This window comes from Planococcus citri, chromosome 2 (genome assembly GCF_950023065.1).
Source record: "Planococcus citri chromosome 2, ihPlaCitr1.1, whole genome shotgun sequence".
In the NCBI taxonomy this organism is placed as follows: domain Eukaryota; kingdom Metazoa; phylum Arthropoda; class Insecta; order Hemiptera; family Pseudococcidae; genus Planococcus; species Planococcus citri.
The window spans coordinates 74422792-74446780 of NC_088678.1; the positions used below are offsets into that span (position 1 = coordinate 74422792).

At 35.2% G+C, this 23989-nt stretch overlaps 1 protein-coding gene across 4 annotated transcripts in view; it reads right to left on the reverse strand.

The window, feature by feature from the left end:
- tio (tiptop) overlaps positions 1-23989 on the reverse strand; it is a 189290-nt gene that overhangs the window by 151202 nt on the left and 14099 nt on the right. Inside the window, exons 1-2 of one of the 4 annotated variants that reach the window (XM_065353067.1) lie at positions 13248-13461; positions 12860-13172 (exon numbers count right to left, since the gene is read on the reverse strand). The exons of 1 other annotated variant lie outside the window; for it this stretch is intronic. The gene's annotated coding sequence lies outside the window, so the exon portion shown is untranslated. Of the gene's footprint in view, positions 1-12859; positions 13221-13247; positions 13462-23989 lie in introns of those variants that run through there. 2 more of the 4 variants (XM_065353069.1, XM_065353068.1) reach the window with 2 other exon arrangements.

The following is a 23989-nucleotide window of genomic DNA, read 5'->3' on the forward strand; positions in this document are numbered from 1 at the left end:
AAAAATGTACGAGAGTCTGATAAAATGTTTTAAAATAAGAAATTGGCCAAATATTCCCCCCCCCCTATATTTTGTTACAAAATCACCCAAAAAAAATTATTTCAAGAACTTATAATTTTCAAAAAAAAATTGTTTAAATTTAGGAAAAATTTTAACAAATTTTTTACTTTCAATTTGTGTAGTTCAAAAAAATAAAATATCTCACTATTGATTAAAACTGGCAATTTGAAAATTCGGAAAAAAGAAGGACATTCAAATAAAAATAAGAACCGACTTTTTCTCATCTTTTTGGATTTTTTTGAAAAAAAAAATACCATTTAGGACCGGAAAGGTCTTTTGGACACTCTGCGAAAATAAACAATTGAAACTGAACTGGGATATGGGGGAGGGGAGAGGAGGGAAACGAATTAATCTGCAGAATGTTTTTGGGTCCCCTAATTTGCTCAACACTCAGAAAACCAATGTAAATTGTCTGAAAAAAAATCTGAGATGGTATTGGAGTGAGAGGGGAGGGGAGGTGGTTGAATTGATTCGGGGGGAGGTTTTCAGAGGTTTTCAGATCATCAAATTCAAAAAATGTACTGAAATTTCCCTTCAAATTTCAAAAAATAACCAAGGTGACCATTTTCAAAAAATTTAATTTTGCAATACCTATTTTTAAACCATAGTTTTCAATTATTCAACCAGATATTTTTGTCGAATTGCTGCTTATGAAGTCTCCTTCAACACTTGATCGAAATTCGTTTGAGACCTTTGATTTCATTCGAACCTTTTTTCTCGAATCTACTTTAATTTTCCATTTTAATTTTTCAATTTGTGAATCCATCTCAAAATTTGACACCACTGCAGATAGAGGGGAGGAGGGAAATCACCACTCGAGTATTTTGGAAATTTCAAATCCAATGAAATTATTCCGAAAACGTTTTTCTTTCCTCAACATCGCTTTTCCCACCTCTTATCAAGACTACACAATCATCACACACGAACATGGACAATTGGACAATGGTCACTCAGAACACACGCGCGTATAGAATGTGCATCGTTTTATGGCATGTGTCAATCATGCGGGCACATGGCATTCGTACACCGCCTGCAGATGAGATCGCTGGCATGGATGGTGGCGGTGGCTCTGGTCATATCGTTTGTAGTATCCGAATACTGGAAAGTTTTTTTTTTACTATTTTTAACCGGTTCACCAAACACCACAGAACCGAACAGAACCGAGGAGTCGAGTACGTATTTTTTAAACGTTCATTCGCACATTGCACAGTATTCAGTGCGGGAACCGGTTTACCTCCGGTACTTTCTTCGGCTGTGGCAGAAGCAAGCGAGGAGTTCGCGGCTGGGACGCGAATACATTAGAAAACGAATTAATATCACTCGATTATCCGGGCATGGGCAAAAAAATGCGTACCAAGTCAACTTATCTCATTAATGTTTGTAATCAATCTGCGCCCGTTTATACCTGGGTCTTGGATGTTGCGTTGAAAAGATCAACGAGTTCAATCGCCACAACAACTCTGCGCAATCTTCCAGTTCCGTGTCTCTCTCTCACTGACTGCAGTCTCACATACGCGGAACATCTTTTAAATAAAAATTTCACAGCCTACTTTGTCTCTCTCTCTCTCTGGCAGTCTCACATACGCGGAACATCTTTTTAAAAAATTTCACAGCCTACTTTTTTCGTAGAGTGTAATACGAGTGTATTTATCATATCTAAAATATCATTATAATATTCCTCTAGGAGACAAAACAACTCGTAGAAATACTCGTATAAGGTGACAATTCGAGTAGGTATTTGGGAGCAAAATCTCGCGTGTGGAAGAACAAATTACCAACTTTCAAGATACTATAATTTTTACACGAGAATCGAGGAGCAAGAAAATACCTACGTAAGGGTGACAGGGCAGTGAAGAAAACTTTACAGCAGCGTGATGTAAAGTTCGTGGGTGAAATTGTGTCATGGAAACTCTCGGCTAGCAAAAAATTATCACGTAGAGGTTTTTCTAACGTAAAACAACGTATACGTAGACGATGAATGATTGACGTATATCTCGGGATAGCTTAAACGCGCGTTCCACGATACAACATTAAATCAGCTACACTATCGTGGAGAAAAATAAGACCTTTAGAGAAACAATATTCAATGAAAAGACAGGCTATGTTCGTATTCGTCGGCATAACCGAGCAACGGAGCGGTCGAGCTCATTCAGCAACACGTTCGAGTCCCACGTGGGTATCTTTGTCACGTGGATCGTGTATCTGATCGATTCTTGCCCAGCTCGATTTCAATCAAAAAAATCACCAAAATCCGAGCAAAAGGTTCTGCTCAACTCAGCTCAAAAGTGTAGCCCTGGTATCCCACGCTTGACAGATTTCAATCCGGCATCACACACAGTTCGTAGCCGGCGTAACTTTATTTTTAATGAAATCGAAAATTTTTCTTCTCTTTTTTATTTCAAATTTCAACTTGAAACTGACGGCCAACCTAGTAAAAAAGATCACCTTCGGGGACCAGTGAAATAATTTTTTTCTCTCCTTTACTGCTGCGATCAAAAGGTATAGGATTCAAGAGAGCGAGAAAGAGAGATAGAGAACGAAAAACACAGTCTTCGAAGATACAGGCAGTCAGCAAGCGAGGCGTTCCTTCACAAATGATTGACGTTTGATTGACACTTTGATAGGTTTTTTAATTGAGCGCGTCATAGAGGCTGACGGACAGATAAACAGCGTATATTTAAATACGATAAACGATCGAGCTCGGTGGCGTAACCCCGCGTTTTTTTATTATTTTTTTTTCTTTCCTACCAACAGGGACACATACAAGTAGATACATAGGTAGGTATGTATTTGTAATACGACTACGACGACGCTGAGCTCTGGTGTATATAGTATAACATTCCGTCAATCTTCCCAAATCGAACACGATGTACATTTTTCACCAGTCGTATACATTTTTACGACGCCTAACCCGTAATTACCACGTCTCAAATGACTCCTTCGTTTGACCACACGTTCATTTGGTTCTCTCTTTATACGTACTATACGTATACAGAGGCAAAATACACGGGTCAACTTCCAATATATCGTGTATAATTAGCCTTCTAAAAAAAAAAAAAAGCAGAAAGAAACACTGTGTATAAACGAGCTCGGTCTGTCCATCGCATCGCGCAATTATTTCTCCAAATTACCGGCTACTAATATGATAGTTGAGAATTTCATTCTTAAAATGTATTCTATCTGTTACTTTTTTACTAACCAACCGACCAACGTAGGTACATGATCATAAGTGTGTTGGTACTCGACAGCAACAAACACGTTATTAAGGTGTTTTTTTTTTTTTTTTTGAAATCGTTCTTTGGTCTTTATGTACTCGAGTAGTACGCGCTTTCGAATTATCTGACGTGAAGTGTGGTGTGATGTTTATGGACATGGTGTTTTGAATGAACGTTGAATAACAGTGTTAATACAATGTGTTGTTTTAGATGTCGGTTGGTTTTGTATTTTCTTTCAGAAATGTACCTATACAAAAAATAGTACGATTCGAAAATCGACAGGAGATGCAATTTTGAGAAATGTTTCAATGGTAGCTAAATTATACCCCAATTTCATGAAATTGAATGAAGAACGAATCATGGGACATAAAATTGGAGCATTTGATGAAATTTTGAGGAAATTTCAAATTTCAAAAATCTACTGGAGGCTCCAAAAATTTTCAAAAGGTTGCTGAAGGCTCCAAAACGACTTGAAATCTACCTGCAGTCGACTTCATAGCGTATTGAAATTAGTTTACAGAATGAATTTCGACTTTCCAAATGCATTTGATGAAATTCTGTGGAAATTCCAAGTTTCAAAAATCTTCTGGAGGCTCCAAGAATTTTCAAAAAGTCGCTGGAGGCTCCAAAACGACTTGAAATCTACCTGCAGTCGACTTCATAGCGTATTAAAATTAGTTTACAGAATAAATTTCGACTTTCCAAATGCATTCAAAAATCTACTGGGGGCTCCAAAAATTTTCAAAAGTTGCTGGAGGCTCCAAAACGACTTGATAACGTGTTGAAATTAAAGTAGAGAGTAAATATTGGATTTCCAGATTTGTTTGGTAAAATTTTATGGAAATTTCGAGCATTGAAAAATCTGCCCGAGGCTCCAGTAATTTCCAAAGTCGCTGGAGGCTCCAAAATGACTTCAGATCTACCTGCAGTCGACTTTTTAGCGTTTTAAAATTGGAGTGCAGAGTAAATTTTGGATTTTCAACTCAATTTCAAGTTTAAAAAATTGACTGGAGGCTCCAGCAATTTCCAAAAATTTGCTAGAGGCTCCAAAACGACTTGAAATTTACCTATGGTCGACTCGATAGAGTGTTGAAATTAGCTTACAGAATAAATTTCGACTTTCCAACTCGATTTGATCAAATTTTAAGGAAATTTCAATTTTCAAAAATCTACTGGAGGCTCCAAAATGACTTGAACTCAGCAGCAGCTGATTTAATAGCGTTTTTAAATTAAAATGCAGCGTGAATTTCAGATTTCCAACTTCATTTTGATGAAATGTTGTAAAAATTTCAAGTTTCAAAAATCTGCTGGAGGCTCCAGCAATTTCCAAAAATTTGCTAGAGGCTCCAAAACGACTTGAAATCTACCAGCAGTCGACTCGATAGCGTGTTGAGATTAGCTTATAGAATAAATTTCGACTTTTCAACTGCAATTTATCAAATTTTGGGGAAATTTCAATTTTCAAAAATCTACTGGAGGCTCCAAACTGACTTAAATTCACCATCAGTCGATTTAATAGCGTGTTTAAGTTGGAGTGCAGCGTGAATTTCGGATTTCCAATTTCATTTAATGAAATGTTGCCGAAATTTCAAGTTTCAAAAATCTGCTGGAGGCTCCAGTAATTTCCAAAAAGCCGCTGGAGGCTCCAAAATGACTTGAGATCTACCCTCAGTCAACTTGATAGCGTTTTAAAATTGAAGTGCAGAGTAAATTTTGGATTTCCAACTCAATTCGATGAAATTTTCAAAATTTCAAGCTTAAAAAATTCACTGGAGGCTCCAGCAATTTTCAAAAATTTGCTAGAAGCTCCAATACGACTTGAAATCTACCTGCAACCGACTCGATAGCGTATTTAAATTAGCTTACAAAAAAGAAATGCCAACTTGACTGCATTTGATCAAATTTTTTGGAAATTTCAATTTTTAAAAATATACTGGAGGCTCAAAAATGACCTAAACTCGCCCTCAGTCGATTTAATCGCGTGTTTAAATTATAGTGCAGCGTGAATTTCGGATTTTCAACTTCAGCTGATGAAATGTTGTGAAAACTTCAAGTTTCAAAAATCTGCTGGAGGCTCCAGAACTACTCAAAACGGTTTGAAACAGTTTCCAATCGATTTGGCAGGTCGAAAATAGGGTATATCCCAAATTTCAGTTTTTTAAGTCCCTTTGGTAGAATTTTGATATTTTTCTCATTTTTGGCTTAAATTTGATTTTCAAAAATTCACCAAAAATCGAAAAACGCACTTTAGGACTTGAAATTTTGGCTTGAGATGAATTTTTGCATGGTCTTTCGATCTAGCTTTGTCCAGTTGAAAAAAAATTTCGTGCAAGTCCTATGTTGGAAAGCAAAATTTGCTATTTCAGCTAATCTGTCAATCAAAATGGTCGCCATTTTGTTAGCATGGCCAATTTTTTTTTGGCTGGATTGCTTTAAAATGTTTCTTATGATGTCTCCTTTAAGAAAAAAAGCAGGATTTTTAGCAAGACAAAATTTCAAAATTTTCAATTTCTCTGAGAATGACGAGGACAGGGGTATGAAAATTTTTCTAGTTTCACAAAAAATACAAATAATAATGACCCCTTACTTATATCTGATTTTCAAAATGAAAAAAATTAGCTCCTCTCAAAAAATTGAAAAACTTCTGATAAAGAAAAACGTTCACACCCCCCTCTCTTTTCTCAAAGAAGTTATTGCATTTTATTCATTTTTTTTCAACTTCTTATTCTACTCCCTCGGTTGGTTTTTTGTTTTCATTTTTGTATAACGCTGAAAATTGGGTTCGAATTTTCATACACAATATAAATTCTGGGTTTCGAAAATCTCAAAAATCATCACTTTACTGCATTCGTTCATTTGAAAATCCTAACCACCCCCCCCCCCCCCTCATGATTTACTTTTGTTCTCATTTTCACGACGTTGAAGATTATTGAATTCGGATTTCGATCCTTGAAAATCTAGAAAATACGAGAAGCATTTTGACCTCTTAATTTGACAAAAAAATATCTACATAATTATACCATTTCTGTTTTTTCAACATATTGCAAAACATTTAAGACACCTGTATAATTTTTCACAAAAGAGGTAACCAAGCTCGACACCATTTTCTCTTACGTGTAAGGTAAATACAGCAGTCCGAAAACTAAACCAAATTATTACTGTAATAATTTAATAAACTGGAACGAGACCTTCGCACACAACTTGGGAAAAAGGATTAACTACGTATTCGTATACCTAATCCAATTCGTATAACAAACCCATATACTTTACCCTACCCTATGTATTTCAAAACTGGCTAACTTACTACCATCTGGTATTCCGCATAATATAAATATGACTGACAGGTGACACGATTGCGTGGCCGGCGGTAAACAAGCAGAAATTTACAATTTTCCGAGTTTTTTTTTATTTTAAAGAGTTAATAACACCTTAGCCTGGGCGTCGTGTACACAATATTATACTGGTATTTCTCCAGAAACGACAATAAATAATTTTTGCCTGCTGTCGTTTCACGCGGCTATTAAATTAGAGTATAGGAGCGAGAAAAAAAAGACAACTTTTCGTCACGGAAGTTCAATTTTCAAGTGAAACGTTGTCAGTCGATTATGATGACAGAATTAAAGACTCTTCTTCTATTTTTGAGCTATACGAACGTTTCTTAATTCCGTTTTAGAAGTCACGATATACTCGTATAGTACGATAGATTGGCGGAGAAAGAGGCATACGAGTTTACAGACATTTAAAAATATATATTATCTACTGTAGTAAGTCGTTGTCATCGTGACTTGGGCAAGGAAACGTCGTACTGCACCATCCACCATCCTTCCCTCCTTCTGGTATATCGGATTATATGTCGGGATTTCGATTTTTAATTAAGCCGAAATTAGACGTTATGCGATGTCTTCCCTTCTTACTCTCGGATGTCCTTTCGAATTCCAGTAGGTAACTGATTGTGAGCCATGATATAAATCTTTGGCCAAATGTATCACCTCGTCCTTGATACATTAACTGTTCTGTTGTTGGTACCTTTCTGATTCGTATACTACTCGAGTTTCGTTCGTTTACTCTTTATTTATAACGAACCCGAGTACGTACTGTGTCGATTTAGTGTTTTTGTTTATTAGGGTGCTTCTGTCTACACAGCTTCACTGCACGCAAATACTTCGCTTCACCTCGCCGGTGTATTTTATTAATTTTTTCCTTCGCTCGACTACCCCTTTTTCATTCCGACGGATAAATAATTCGTCAGCTATGCGGTTTATATAATACTAGCATTTTTAAAAAAGGGGTTGCAGCGACGCGCCGAGAAATTAGCTAGATGACGAGATGCTCTTAACGAGGACAGCAGACACCTGTTTCGGTATACTAGTTTTTTTAATATCTTTATAAAGATCTCAACTTTGGCTTATAAATCAAATTAAGACGTATTTGACACCAGAGAATCTAGGAGGAGGGTTAAAGGGCAACAAAGACTACTTTTTGCAGAACAAAGGATAGTTTAATCACTCGCATAGATGGTTTTCTTCGAGGGTCTGGATTCGGAATATCCGTGCGGTGAATTATGTTGGATCATTCGGTATGAAATTAACACGAATGTTTTCTGGTTCTGATTTCAAGAAGATGGAAATAGAGATCAGGAAAGAAGAAATTAATCTGAGAGTTCTGTCTTTAATTTTCGTGTTTTGGGAATCAACTCAACAACTCCCAAATATGTTGCTCGAAAATTACTCGGTGGTTTGGGGGGGGGGGGGTGAGAAGGGGCTGGAGAATCAAACTTTCAAAATCAATTTTTAAAATTCAAGAGATGAAGATGGTGATTTTCCAGATTTTCGAAGCTCAAAATCCGAATTCAAGACCAATCTTTGGCGTCATGAAAACGAGAACAAAAATAGATCAAGAGGGAGGAGGGGGAGGGGGGGGTCAAGATTTGAAAATGAATGAATGCAGTGGGATGCTGATCTTTGAGATTTTCAGAATTCAAAATTTATGCAAATTCAACCCCAATTTATTTCAGCGTTACAAAAACGAAAAAACAACAACAACAGCTGAGGGAAAAGAATAAGAAGTTGGGAAAAAATTTAATAAAATGCAATAAAACGACAACATGAAAAAACAGGATTTTTAGCAAGACAAAACTGCAAAATTTTCAATTTCTTTGAGAATGGCAAGGACAGAGGTACAAAAATTTTTCCAGGTAAAAAATTTTAAAATTTTCGAGAATGGTTTTTAAAAAAATCCCTTATTAGCTGAGATGAAAAATTGAAAATTTTCTACCACCTCCCCTTCCTCTCCCTTCTCCTCAAAGAAACGCAAATATTGGAACGAACGCTTTTTTGGAAGTCTTACTTTAGTTGCGTATCAAGATGTCCCACTTCTATCGTTATTTTCCTCATTTTTCAATCAAATATTGACCCATTTTTTTCACCTTTTTTTTTTGAAAACTGAAAAATTTGGCAATGAAAATGGTACATTTCAAAGTTGATCAGAAAAAAGGAGGGAACTTTTAGTAAGATATGTATTTCAATTTTTGAGGAAAGAGGAGAAGTACAGAGTCATGATTTTTCACATCAAAAACATTTTTAAATCCAGATTTTTCATCAATCTAGAAAAGCTGAAAAAAGAAAAAAATAATTTCCAAATTCTGGCCAAAAAAAAAAATAATAAGTAATAGAAACGTTCAAAATTTGAATGCAAAAAGGGGGGAGGGAGTAAAATCCAAAAAGCAGGACAAAAGTAGGTATGTAAGACTTTTAGCAGGACATTTTATTCAGATATTTAAATTTATTTGAAGAGAAGAGGGGAGGAAGGGTATCAAAATTTTTCCAGATCAGAAATTCTTTAATTTCAAAGTGAAGAGCTAGTTTTTTTTTTTTGAAAATTCAAATTTTTCAAGAGGGAAGAGGGAGAACGCAAAAAAAATCATAATTTGCACAAAGAATGGAACCAACAGAACATTCATTTTCAATTTTTAAGGAGATAGGTAGTTGGGGGGGGGATATAGGGTAAAGATTTTTCATGTCAATAAATTTTCAGGTCCTAAATTTTCAGTTATCAACTACAGCAAAAAAAACTAACAAAATAATTTCAATATTCTGATAAAAAGAGAGGAAAAAAGTAGGCAAGATTTTCAGCAGGACATTTTTTTCAAATATTTTTATTAGAAAGAAAAATTCTGGAAGAGGTAAGGGAGGGAAGAGGGAATGAATGGAAAATTTAAAAAATGATGAAAAAATGAATCAAGCGTGACTTTTTGACAATTTTAACAAAAAAGACAGCTTAAAAGCAGAACTTTCCACGAGATTTTTTTCCAATACTCAAATTTTTGAGGAGGGAGAAGATGATAAAAATTTTCCAGATCGATAAGTTTTCAGATTCGAGTTTTTCAATTTTCTAAAACACTAAAAAATCGAAAAAAAATTATTTCCAGTTTTTTTTTGGAGAGAAGTAAGAAAATAAAATTTTTCCTTATTTTATTTTTAGATCATTATTTCTGTCTAAAAATGTGATTTTCTTCCCAAGAACTAGCAAAAGGAGGGATTAAAGCAAATTTTCAAAAATTTTTACTTTCGTAACACACAAACAAATTTTTGATTTTCTATACTTGTAATAAAAATTCAAAAAATCAGTTCAGTTTTCAATTTATTCGTACTTGGCATTTTGACAAGTCGTAATTAGTCTCATTTTTGAAAAATAAAAAATGGCGCAAACGAGAGATACAGCTCTTGACACTTCAAATCTGGAACTCCACGCTCGAAATTCAGCACACATCGTCACTTTCGCATCCAACTAACTCAACAAAAAACCCATCCCAAACCTTCTAATCTAATCGCAATCCCGATAAAATAGAAATTAAATCAGGACACCCATACAACAACGTATGACATAATTCGAATCTCGTATACCTTCTCCAACAACAACAAACCATTGATTCCATCCCATAAAGAGCCAAAGAGAGCGTAGTCGGATGAACCGGGCGAAACTGCGCGGCTAAGTTGAAAAGATAAAACCGTTGTCATTATATCAGTCGAATCAGTCATTAAGGTTGCCACGAACAGTACCCGGAATTTATATCCTCCAACGACTAGTTTAGTTTCTTCTTTTTATCATTTTTATTACGTTCATCAACATCAAGAAGAAAAAAAGAGCAACGCGTAAGCCGAAGATAAAAAAATATATACTATAAATACGGCCGTTTATCGAAAAATTCCGATAAATTAACTAGAGACGTTATACCTAATAGGTAGGTAAAGCGGTCGAGAGTAGTCAGATTTTGATGAGATTTGAACAGACATTAAGATACGTAGAGACAGAGAGACAGAAGAGGGAGAAAGCTTTGAGTCGTATCGCCATCCCAAACGAATAAGTGAGATGACTTTTCTCATCTCGTGAACGTATACAAATTTTGAAATGTCACCGGCTTGATGGATAATGTAACCAGTTCGCGATCCTTTGGATAGGTAGGTAGATCTTACTATATTTTCCACATGAAAAATAAAATAAAAAAACTGGTTTTCGAGTATTTTTCTGTCTTCTTCATCGTCGTCGTACACATTTAGAATGCGTACAGCACCAACACACATAAATAAAATGAGGGATATTACTCCAACATAATCAAGTTTGTAACCTACACTAAAACCTATTAATCGAATCTCTTTTCTCATATAATATGGTGTATTTTCTCGTCATTTTCAACGTGTATGTTGCGATGCTGGCGTCGTCGTTGTCGTCGTCAGTCAACCGGTTACCGAGCATATAAGTACGTATATAAATTTCGCCATAGAATAATACGTCGTTGTCGTTGTCGAGCATCGTGCCAAGTACCATGGATATTAGACGAGGACGAATTTCGAACGTAAATTGCCGCATTATACAAAATGGCCCAGGCCCAGTTTGGTATAGTAGAACAACACTGCTGAGGGAATGTGTGATAGTAATACTCGAGCAATGTGTGCTGTCTGGACAAAATAATCGTTCGATTTGATCTTCGTTTACTTCGGCTAATTGGAGTACTCGGATTGAGTTATTTGAATTACGTATAGTAGGTAAATACTTGGAGTCGAATACGAAACGAGCATCTCTGCAGGGTGAAGACGAGTGCAGCGACGAGGAGAACAAAACGCACGATCTGTTGGAAGGATTGCAGCGATTCTTGCAGTTGCAGTAGACAATACGAAACAATGCTCCTAGTTTGTCGCCAAATTCGAATTACGATCAGGCTGCTGAGATGATGATGGGGCAGCAAGCGATCAGCTCATTACCATACACGAGTAGAAAGCTATCATCACATTGTCGTAGGATAAATACGAGCATACGAGCATCTGGGCAGAGCAATTTCAAATTCAGTAGAGGTAAGTAAGTAAAAAAAAAAAATAACACGCACACCGAGATCAGCATATACGTTGGTTCGCGACCAAGACCAACAATGCAACCGGTTGGCGATGGCGCGGTTAACCAGTCGCTATTGTCTTGTCTATTCAACTGACATTTTAAACTTTCCATAATCGTAAATTTCCCGGCTTAAAATACGAACGAATCTTCCAACATTAAGATATTAGATTCTCTGGTATTTTTTTCTGCTGCTCTCTGCGATCTGCAAATCTGCGAATCTGCGATGTGGTTCGACTGCAGCAGCGTGATTCGCGTTCTTCGGGTTGTTGCACGCGTCTCCATATTTTATTCCTTGGTACGTGCTATGGCGTTTTGTACGTATATACTCGAAGAGAGATGCAGAAGATGGGCAGACGAAGGGGTACGACTTAAATTTATAGAACTGGTTGAGTGAATTCGTATTGTTTGACTCGACGAACCGGGTAATTTGTATTCTTCAGCTGTAAAAACACAACTATCAGTTTGACACGACGACCAGAACATCACACATTGTCAAATATCTACGAAATAATAACCAACATTCGTATTTCGTACTACTAATACATTTTCCTAATTACACGGTAGCGTTGAAGAGAAAAAAAAATTCAGAATTTTAATGCGAAGATGAAAGCTAACCAAGTTTTGTATACGACGAACATCTGCCTATCTATAGGACGAGTTGAACGTACCTTTCGTCGCCGTCATCGTCAGGGCGTCAGAGTCAGTGAAAAATTTACAACTTACCAAAAATTCCGATGGCAGATTGCTATCAATTATGGATTTTTTGAAATACTAAAATTACCGCAGCTGTATGTGAACTGTGAGTGATGCGGGTAAGTATCGAATTATTTACTCTGTGCATTAGAAGTATTCTCCTTCGGATCGTTAAATTAACCGCTAACGTATCTATAATTGTCTGGTAATTAAATGAATTTAGGTAGTACGTGGTACAATCGACGCCGATTTTCAATTTGAGACAAGCATGAACCGGTACACGGTGATGGGATGATGGGAAGCATGATTCGGCGACTGAATGTAAACGTAGAGATTGAGATAAGTTGATAAGACCATTTTCATACGCACCGACAATTGAACGTAGACTGTAGACTGACTATAATCCGGTGTCAAATTTGTTTATATCGTAAAAAAAACTGATAATCGTATAGTACAAGGATAATGTGTACGAGTAATATTTACTCAAGTTGGTTAAACATTACCTAGAAACTTGCAGTTCGACTTTTTCAATCCTTCGACTCTTCAAAGTAGAACGTTTCCAGTTTGGTATCTTGATTGACGAAGTGAGATGTGAATTTATCATAACACTAATAATCGAACACGAACACTTTCGATGAATTTAATCAATACTCGCTCAACTATATTCAAAAAATCAGAAATCGATCGTACTGACGAGGAGTGTGGATAACGACCGAAGCTACAGAACGAACGATCACTTCAATCACCACTGCCACTTTATGAACAACACAAAAGATAGGAGATGAATTGATCGAAACACTAGTCGAACACGAACACCTTTGATAGTTAATTTAATTAATTAAAATAAATAGATCATTCAAACACATTCAAATAATTTGGAAATTAGCTTACTAAACAGAAACCGAAGCCAAGGACCGAACAGACACTGCCACTTTCACTTCAAACACAGCACAACAGATCGGGGATGAATTGGTGAAACACTTGTCAAACGCGAACACTTCTATTCTTTCGAATAAAACAAACAAATCACTCAAACACGTTCCAGAATATAATTAATTAATTAATTAATTAATGACGAAAACCGAAGCGGAAAATTACCGAACGCCATTTTCAGAACTGAAATTCCAGGTTGGTTTCGATCAAAGTACAAAAATGTCCAAAAAAATGACTGAAAAAATTTAAAATCAGTGTTGACGTTTGAGGAATTTAAATTTTGCTGTGAAATAATTGATTTTGATTGGTTAGTGACTTAGTGATAAGAAAAATTCTTTTGAATAGTGATGGGATATTATCGATATTTCGGGATATCGATATCGTCAAAATATCGGAGGTCTGATATCGATAATATCGATATATATCGGATGTTTTTGATGTTCATAAAAAGACCATAAAACAGCTGATTTTTGATGAAAAGATGAACTGAATCATCTCTAAGCTGTTTCTATTCTTTAATTTTTTGCTTTTACAGTATCTAGCTACCTATTTGGCGCTTTTTAAAATAAATAATGATGACATTTATGACGTAATTGTCAACATTTCATCATTCTACAGATATGGCCCATGGCTACCATTAATAGCTGTGATAATCACTATTTTACTCTAAAAGAGTCTGAAAATGCTCAAAAAGAGCAAAAAAATACCTCGCACAATTTATTTGCGCCTTTGCGGGATTTTTGCATAATTTTTAAAAATTTTCCGATAATCGATTATCGGCTTCAAAATATCGATATATATCGACGGCGGCAAATATCGATATATATCGATAAATATCGATAATATCCCACCACTACTTTTGAACTTTTGAAGTTTTTTTATTATTTTGATTTTTGTTTTTGATATTTTGAGTATTTTATAGAGTTCAGTAGTTCACTGAGTTCAGAATTGAGAATTCAGAAATAATTGATTAATTAACGATCTTTCAAGTAGTAAATATTTCTTATAAAGATTTACTCAATAGAACTTCTACAATCTACATAATTATTAATCATCTCTCTAAAAGGTCTGAGGATTATTTGATTATTAATAAAGAATGAAAAAGAAGAAGGTTCAAAAGTTGGACTCTAAAGTTTTCTCAGATCTCAGATCAGAACATCAAAGTCCAAAATGAGAAACTCCAAAACCTTTTTGAACTCAGCTACGAACGATCTACATATTACTAACTAAAGTCGATCCACATTTCCACAATATTCAAGACTTATCCATTTCTCTTTTAATTATGAACTATGAAGGCAGTAAAAATACGCTTATTCAGCTAAATTCTGAGCTGTACCGTCAGTCTAATAAAACGAATGAGTGCTGCCTAATTAATATTGCGATTATAACGATAACGAGTGAAGTATGTGTATTGTGTAGGTATTCCAAGAACACATTTAGATTGCAATTATTATTTTATAAAATATTATTCGGAGTTGATAAAGCAAGTTATCTCGACATTTTCACTTAGGAAAGGAAATATCTATAAAAAGAGAACAATGCTGAATGTTTGTTAAGTATGAGTGATATCATTCATCATTCATCAACGTTCAATCTTTGAGAGACTGGTAACAAAAATAATGTCAATCATATGGATATGTTTAGGTAGGTATTCCTTTCTCATTCCCAGGCTAAGTTCCTAGTTCCTAATTAATCAACGAAAAGAAAACAACCATGCGCAGTTAGCAAATACCCGAAGCAGGAATTTACAGAAATGAAAAAAATGATACATTTTCGAACCAAAGGAAATCTCATATTGAATTTACTTTGTTTTAATTTTTTTATTTTTACATTGAATAGGTACTACTTTGATACAGAATGAATTTTTCCAAGGTATTCTGAACTTCTCAACGAATAACTTGAAGTAAATTCGTATAAATAAGTAAGTACGAGGCGTATACTTAATCAGCTATTTCAATTCTTTGATGTTCGATAAAGATTATTTACAATATTGCGGAAAGATTTCATTCAAGTATTTGTAAATAAATTAATCCAATATCTTATCGAATTCTAATAAGCAGGTTCGTCACCGGATCAAAAATAATTATGAAAAATGAATTCGTGTTTCTTTTTTTCGTCTTTTAAAAGATGAAAAACAAAAGACACGTTTTAAACTAAAAGATAATCAGATATGATAGTTTCTTAATTTGATTACAATCGAAGATCAAAATAAAAGTCAACGATGTTTCGACTTCGAGGCTTAAGGTTGAATTCATATTTGATATACCTTCGATAATAAAAACGATTCGAGTACTTGAATGATAATGATAGGTAACATTATGGATCCTTTATAATAATAAGCTATAAATACGAAAGCTGAATGTAAATACAATGAAATCAGCTACGAGTTCACGCATTTATATTACGTAGATATCGACGAGTTTTCATACAGAATGTGTAGTTAAATAGTAATGAATTCTTTTGTTGCCATGTAAGTACATAATATCGATACGTGCGGATCTATCAGTAGAGCTTTATTCAATACATGCATTAGATAAGTAAAAAATAAATACATACAAACTCGTGAACAATAATCGATAATTAATATTTATTAGTAAGGCAATTAGGCAAAATGCCCAAATGTGCTCACCTTAATTTTTTTTATTTTTGATAAATGCAACCTGGCAAGCCATAGATCTCAATTATACTGGGCTTCAAAATCATCTCGATCGAAAGTGGAGAAAATTTCGCAACTTTTGAACATCTTATTTTAAAAAAATGAATCAAATCTGAGGGTTTTCTAAGTACCTAGGTCAACTTGGTAGACTATTGACTTTTTTTTCATTTTTTTGGCCAGATTTGATTTTTTTATAACTCACCAAAAATCGAAAAATGTACTCAGGTCTCTCAAATATTGGCTGATGAAAAATATATTTTCGCATGCTCTTTCGATTTAGCTTTGTCCTTGTGTAAGTCCTCAGCACATTATTAAAGGGAGGAAGGGAAGGCAAGTATTTTTGAACCAAATGAAACAAAATTTTGCCATCGTTCTCAAGTCACATATATATCCATGTTTTACTTTATCATCTTGCTACTTTGATTGATTCAACAGCTGGGAATAAAAAAAGATGAGCGATTACAGCCTAAATTTATTTTATCAGTAACTCGGTTCAGTCTACAAATCCGTCTGTTTGGCTTCTACACAAGCTATGACTCATGGGCACGTTTTCTCATGACTGTATCTCGACGTCTAGTCGTAATTAATAATCTCATTTTGGCCTACGATCGCTGCACTGGTGGCAATTTCCTTTCTCACCAGTGAATCTGCGGGAGTCATAGCCACATACTCATACGATGGACACACAGGAGTTAGTTTTCGATTAATATTCAACTTCTATTAAATTAATACACGAATAAGTGACGTTATAATTAACAATATGTAGCGATGATAAGACTACTTGATGAAACATAAATTGCCTATAACATCAGCGATTGTCTAATTCTCGATTGTTTCAAATCGCAGATGCAACTTGCAAATTGAACAAATCCCATATGCCATCCGCGAACTGCACCACTGAGAAGGGTAAAGCAAAACCATAGCCAGTTAGCCACGTTGCCAATACTGGTCTGCGAGATCATTCATCACTTTAAGGTGAAAACATACATATATGAGAAGACTACTGCATCCAGCCAGCCACACGTAGCACATCAGCAGCTATTGATAATTATACGATAATCGTTATTATAATGAATTTCACTTAATGCTCGATCTCGGTCCCAATCCCAATCCTAACGCAAACTCGGTATAAAAATTTCTAGACATGGATATCAGCCAATATTTACTTTATAAGTTCAATGCGAACGACTAATTCGATTTATGTGGCACCTGTGGGCGTATTATAGATTAGTAGTCGTCGTACATTGAGAGAGAGAGAGAGAGAGAAAAGAGCTGAGTCTGTGAGCTGTGCTGTTATCTGCTGTATATGTAGAAACGAGCGCGTGAAAAATTTATACATTGCGTCAACATGTAAACCCGTATATGAAGATAAAATATCTGCCAAAATACCGATACAATATCATTAATATCGAGTTTAATTGCCGTCTGTTTTATTTTTTCGATGAGACTAGAGTAGCGAGGAAAAAAAAAACCATCATTTTGTCATTCGATAAAATTATACTGTTCGGTGTAGGTTACGTCAACGATATGTTCGTCCTATTAATCCATTGTACATATACATACATGAGTAGTTAACATAATCAAGTCAAGAAGCATATTTCAACAGAAAAAAACACTTTAAGGATCATAAATTTGCAAATTTAACTTCTCGGGTGATTCGATATAAAATCATTTTAGGAGATGGTTTGCATAATAGATCTAGGTGAGTAGGTATTATAGAAACTTAAACCTACGTTGATTAGACTCATCGAGCAGGAATTTTTCGACGGAATGATCAATCAAATCGTTTACCTATATTAAGTATCGATATGAGACAAATCTAGTCAAATGAGGTTTTGACAGTTGTGTGGAAGGAGGAGGAGGGGGAGACTGTAACGTTGAAAACACATTTGGAAGTATTGAAATATTTTTAAATTTTGAATTCGTATTTGATTTGAAAAAAAAAACAAAAATTCTGATTTTAAAATACTTACATATAACTAGGTATTTGAATTGACTTTTTCATTAAAAAATTATTCTTATTATCTATGGTTTAAATAAAGTTTAAGTTGAGAATTTTCAGTTATGATAATTAACCAATGGAAGTAACATTTTTCTAATCTTCAATAAGCATAGTCAAAATTTGGGAAACAAAAAGGTGAAATAAACCATGTTCAAACTCGAGAGTGAAAATTCGATGAGAAAAAATGCAATTTTCGATGGAAAAAAATTGTGTTTTTTTTACAAAATGAAATAAGTAAATTTTGTTGATTTTTAATCATTTAAAAAATGTTCCTCTAGGTACGTTGAATTTAGGTTCAATTAATTGAAATTGACTTTCAAATTATTCGGACCCAATTCGATGGTAAATTAAAGAATGATTGATTAGGTTTTCAATCAGTATTGATTACTGACGTAAAATTTCAAAATAAGAAATTGTACAGTAAAGTTGAGCTTTTTAATTTTTTGGTCGAAATATCTCAGAAACAAAACCACCTAGAAAAATTAATTTTTGCATTTAATTGGTAGGAAACTTTTATGCTTTGTATAGTTTTACTTTTCTTTATTTTTTTTTTTTTTTTGTTGAGTTCTTGACAAGTATTTCAATTAATTTTTCAAAATGAAAATAATTGAAGAAAAATTGAATTTCTTATCACAAAAAATCAATTTTTAAAGGAAAAATCAAGGATTCTTTTTTGTTTTGATTTTTGGTTTTCGACATAAAAATCTTGCTTTTGAGACTTTTGGGATTTTTTGAAATCATGAAGCCCTAAATTTTGTGATGGAACAACTGAAAATTTTCAACCAAAAACTTTATATACGAATAAACAATAATAAGAGCAATTTTTTTAATCAAAAAGTTGTCTCAAATATTTTTAAGTCAGAATTTCTGTTTTTTTTTTTTTAATAATAAATTAAATACCTATTGATTTAAAATTGATTTTTTTTTCAATTTTTCCATCGCAAAAAAAAAGTTTTTTCAAGGTTCTAAAACTGGTCAGATTTCGAATGATCGAATGATCAAGCACTAAGCCTCAAAGTCCAAGGGTATCATCAAAAATATTGAAGATGATCCACAAAATCAAATTACTTAATTGATTACAAAAGTATTACATATGTACCTATTACTCTTCATGAGTTTGATTCAGAAAGTTAGGTTAGATTAGGTTAAAAACTGAATATTTTACCAAGACCCCACGAAACCATATTTTATAATTATTAATTCCATCAACCATCAAACTGCGTCAAAATATTTCTCTAATTTTAAACAATGCACACATTAGTACTTACATATATAAATTATACAACAGCAATCCATCTACGTACACACTACAACTATGTAAGTACCATTCTCCATTCTCAAAACAATAAATTATCCGAAACACGTAGAGAAATTACTTTTTAATGGTTCTTTTTCGCGAAAACATTCGACTATACGAAGAATCGCGAACCTAACAAAACCAAATCCGGGGTGAGAAGGGAAAAAGCAAGGCAAAAAAAATGACGACGACGACGAAAATTCGCTCGACAGAATCGCTGTGTGTACATTCGCTTACATAATTGTTTGTTGGCATTATCCGGGCGTTCTCTGTGTGTAGTAACGAACGCATATACCTACCTATAGTGCATCTAGCATAAAACCACACGAGCTCATTAATATGCATAACGTTATAGTAGTAAAACTTCATTGTTCTTGACAAGCATTCCGTACTGCATGGAAAAAGTTGCAGATTGAAGTCAATCGTCACGAAAATCTTTTTCAGTCATGGGGGGGGGGCAACGATGCGAGAAGAATAATTGCACAAACCCTCTTCACCCACCGATCTTCTGGGACAACTTTTTTCTCAAAAGGGGACATCCTAAGGAACAACACGAAGCTAACTTACCGAAAAAAAGTTGGCTTTAGTAATAAAATGGCAGCCATTTTGATTGACAGGTCAGTCAAAATCGCAGATTTTGCTTTCCAACATATAGGACTCGTACGAAATTCTTCGATTTGGACGAAGCTGGATCAAAAGAGCGAGCTGAAATTCATCAATAGTCAAAATTTCAAGGGCTGAAGTGCATTTTTTCGATTTTTGACTAATTTTTGAAAATCAAATTTTGGCCAAAAATGAGAAAAAAATCAAATTTCACCAAATTGACCTAGAAAGCTGAAATTTGGAATATATCCTATTTTCGACCTGCCAAATCGATTGCAAACGCTTTCGAACCGTTTTGAGCAGTTCTGGAGCCTCCGGCAGATTTTTGAAACTTGAATGAATTTTTTAGAAAGCCATTCTTTGTGGAAAGAAACAGAGAGGTGCACAAAGGAGGGAGCTGAAGGTCTCGTTATAACCGAGTCGTGTGTAATCTGCGCGAAATATCTACCTAAATTATAAAATCAATTGACCATACCTACATAGATTAACACTGTGCAAAATGAGCAATGTTCGTTGTAACTATTAAGTGTAACTTATGCAGATTTTTTTTTGACAATCTAGTCCAAGGACCTAATTAATTATCATATCGATTCGTAGATATTAGATTGATGATTGAATAATTCTATACTATATAAACAAACTAACAGCAACAAAATACATCGCCTCGTTCACAGTAAAACATACTTAGGTATCTATTCTTAAATACACTCACACATACGAGAAAATGAAACACAAGAGATGGAACGATTCGTACATAGACACAGAGAGGATCGGGAAAAAAACCATTCTAAAGGAGGTTAAAGGTTAATATTTCAGAACAGCTTGTCAGTTATTGGTCGGACAGCTATCGATCATTAGTTGCCAACTTAAATGCCATTTCCGAGAGATACTGTCAGTGTTTGTTCTTCACATGCAGCGATTGCCCGAACGTTAACAATCTATTTTAAAACGAACCTGTCAAATGTAGGTAACATGATACTTAAGGGTGTGCAGATCAGTATTGCTTTTTGTGTAATTTCGGTTCTGTTTAAAATGCTATTTCGTTGTTGTTGTTATATAGTTTCGTTGGACTCATTGTGAATTTTATAATTACCTGGTGCGTTAAGGAAAATTGGCCCGATGGGGGTATTTATTTACTCGAATGGGTGAAGATCTTTCTGTATTGATTATTTTTACCTTTTTTTTTTTTTTATTGTTGCGCTGTGTTAATGGAGTAGACTATATAGGTACACAAAGAACGAAATACACAACAGGTGAAATACTTATAGAAGGATTTTTTTTTAGTGGAAATTTCCGAAATGGAATTCGTGATTTTGAAACGAAATTCGTGATAGGGAATTTGGAAAAATAAACAAGGGAACTTCTCGAAATGTCCACTTTTGATTTAAACGAGGTAGCGATTTTTGGAAATAGCGTGATCTGGAACCCCCATACTCAAAATTTCAGCTGTCTGAATTGATTTTAAGGGTATTTTCAAATATCCAAAATTTACCATTTTTGGAAATTTCAGTATGCTTTTAAAAAAAAAAAAAAAACATGAAATTTATTTAGTAGGTAAAAATGGCCTAAATTTGTCCAAAATTAATATCAACTCCCTTAAATCGAATTTCGCCATTTCCGGTCACTCTGGAGTTTCCAGCGCGATTTTTGATTTTCCAAGAATTTTAAAATTTCTCCAGAAGACGAAGAAATTAGGTAACTTGAACAGCCAAAATTTGAGTTTTGGCATATTCTCAGGAGTTTATCTACTTGGCTCAATTTTCGGATGCACACATCATGTCTATTTTTTGACCAGAATAAATGAAGAAAATATTTTTAAAAATCAAAAATTTTCTGTTCGAAGGGAAATTTCTGAAATTTGCACGATTGGCTTCATTTTGTCTACAACCACCCCCCCCCCCCCCCGATACCCGTATTTCACTATTTCGATCCATTTTGGAGCGTTCAACGTAATTTTCGATTTCTCCAGAATTTTAAAATTTCTCCAGAAGACATAGAAATCAACTTCAGCAGCTAAAAATCAACTTTTCGCTTGCTCTGAGCCTATTTTTATCAAGCTTATTCGCATTTTGCTCAATTTCCAGGCAAACACCTCAACTGCATATTTTTGACCAGAATATTTTTGAGGAAAATATTTTCAAAAATCAAAAATTTTCTGTTCAAAGAGAAATTTGCGAAATTCACACGAATGGTTTATTTCATCTAAAACCAACCCCCCTCCCCTCCCCCAAATACGAATTTCACTATTTCGAGCCATTCTGGAGCTTCAGACGTGGTTTTCGATTTCTCCAGAATTTTAAAATTTCTCCAAAAGACCTAGAAATCAACTTCAGCAGTTAAAAAAATCAACTTGTTGCTTATTTGGGTCTGACTTTTATCGAGTTTATGCACATTTTGCTCAATTTCCAGGCGGACCCCTAAAGTAGTTTTTTTTGCCAAAATATTTTTATTGATAACAGAGGAATGCTGGTCAAGAAAACTTCCTCGAGAGGTCTTTCTTGAAATCGGCTCAAATAAAGATAAACACTTCAAACAGGCTGAGAATGAACCACAACTCGATTCATAGCTGCCCAAATCGATTTCCATGCCTTCTAAAGGACCAAATTTCAAAATTTTGGATGCCTCCAGATGCCCAGAAATGGCGAAATTTGGTTCAGGAGGGCCAATTTCGAATAAAAAGCCATTCAGAAAAAATTAAGGGAGGCCATTTTCGAAAAAATGGCGGTTTTTCGCTCCAAATCCTACTGAAGCTATTTTGGAAAAAATGGCCCAGCTATACCAAAAATAGTATTTACGATTTTTCTTCGACCCTTAGCAATTCCCATAAAAATCCAAGACCATTTTCAAGGTTCTTTCCTAGTAACAATGTATAGTTCTGAACTGGCAGAAACCGATTTTGAGAAAATGGTCTGTAACTATAGTCAAGTTGATGAATCATGAAGTTAATTTCCACAGTTTTTCCAACTCTTTGAAAATTTCAAACTTTCGAAATTCGGGGTATCCAGACTAGGAAGTATCCATTCAACTATCCGGAGTTATATAAGGTAGAGCCAAAGAAGTTTACATATGTCATGTCACCAATGGTGAGGCTTACATACCTATAGGGAGGTTAAGGATAGGCTGAGAAAGCATACCATTAGGTTGTGGCAGAAGGACTGGGACAAATACGACGCTTTTATGAAGACTATGTTTCCTAATATCTCGGATAGGCTACAAGCACCAGACGTTGCATGCAATTATTGGTCCTCCCAAATCCTGACAGGGCATGGCGAGTTTAGGTATTATCTACACACCATTAATCGCACATTCAGTCGAGAATGCTTTCATTGACCGTACAAATAGGAAGATAGCCATCAGCAAAGAATTCAACACGTTTGCCAAGGAGCTGATTGAATGGCTAAAAAGATTCAACATGTAGTATGAAGTTCGCCTCCGCCGCATTGCCGGTAATGATGGGTAAACCCCTTTGTAGGGTTTGCCGGAATCCTTTCTTTACCTCAGGCCACATGTGTCACCTATGGTTTCTCCTGAGTTCCTTCCTTTTTTCCCCAGTGTGATCTATCATCCAGTCGTCTTGCGGGCTGGCACCTTGGATCATTGCGCGAAAGAACAAGCGTTCTTTTTATCCTGAGGGGGAGACCAGGCAAGAGATCTCTGTAGTGGAGTCACTCTTGGTCGGTGGTCCTTGGCTAGGCACGTGAGGGTCCATTTACTCCGGTTGGCAGGGCTTCCCTTTCATTTCTCTCGTTATTGGTCCGGTCAGTGACCCACAGTGATGGAGCCCTTGGCTGTTCGGGGTCACGTTGGTCAAGTCTTTGCGGCAGTTAGTGGGCCTTGGGTCCACTTTTGGGTTTCGCCTTGCTTTTCCTGCATTCCCATTCCAGCATGCTGATCTGCGACAGGGGTCATCTCTGTGGTGGGAGTAGTCACTGTCCAAGGCACAGTCTAGTGCCCTAGGGAAGCTTTCCCATGTACAAAGTCTCTCGTTGTTTTTATATATGTTTATGCGTTATGTTCTATGTGATATGTACTTAATGAGATGTGATCTGCTGCTAAACTGTTCCAGGTAGAACCACACCCCGCTGCAAACATTGCTGTCCGGATGCAAGACACTGTTCGTCGGTAGCCACCAAGTTTGGCCC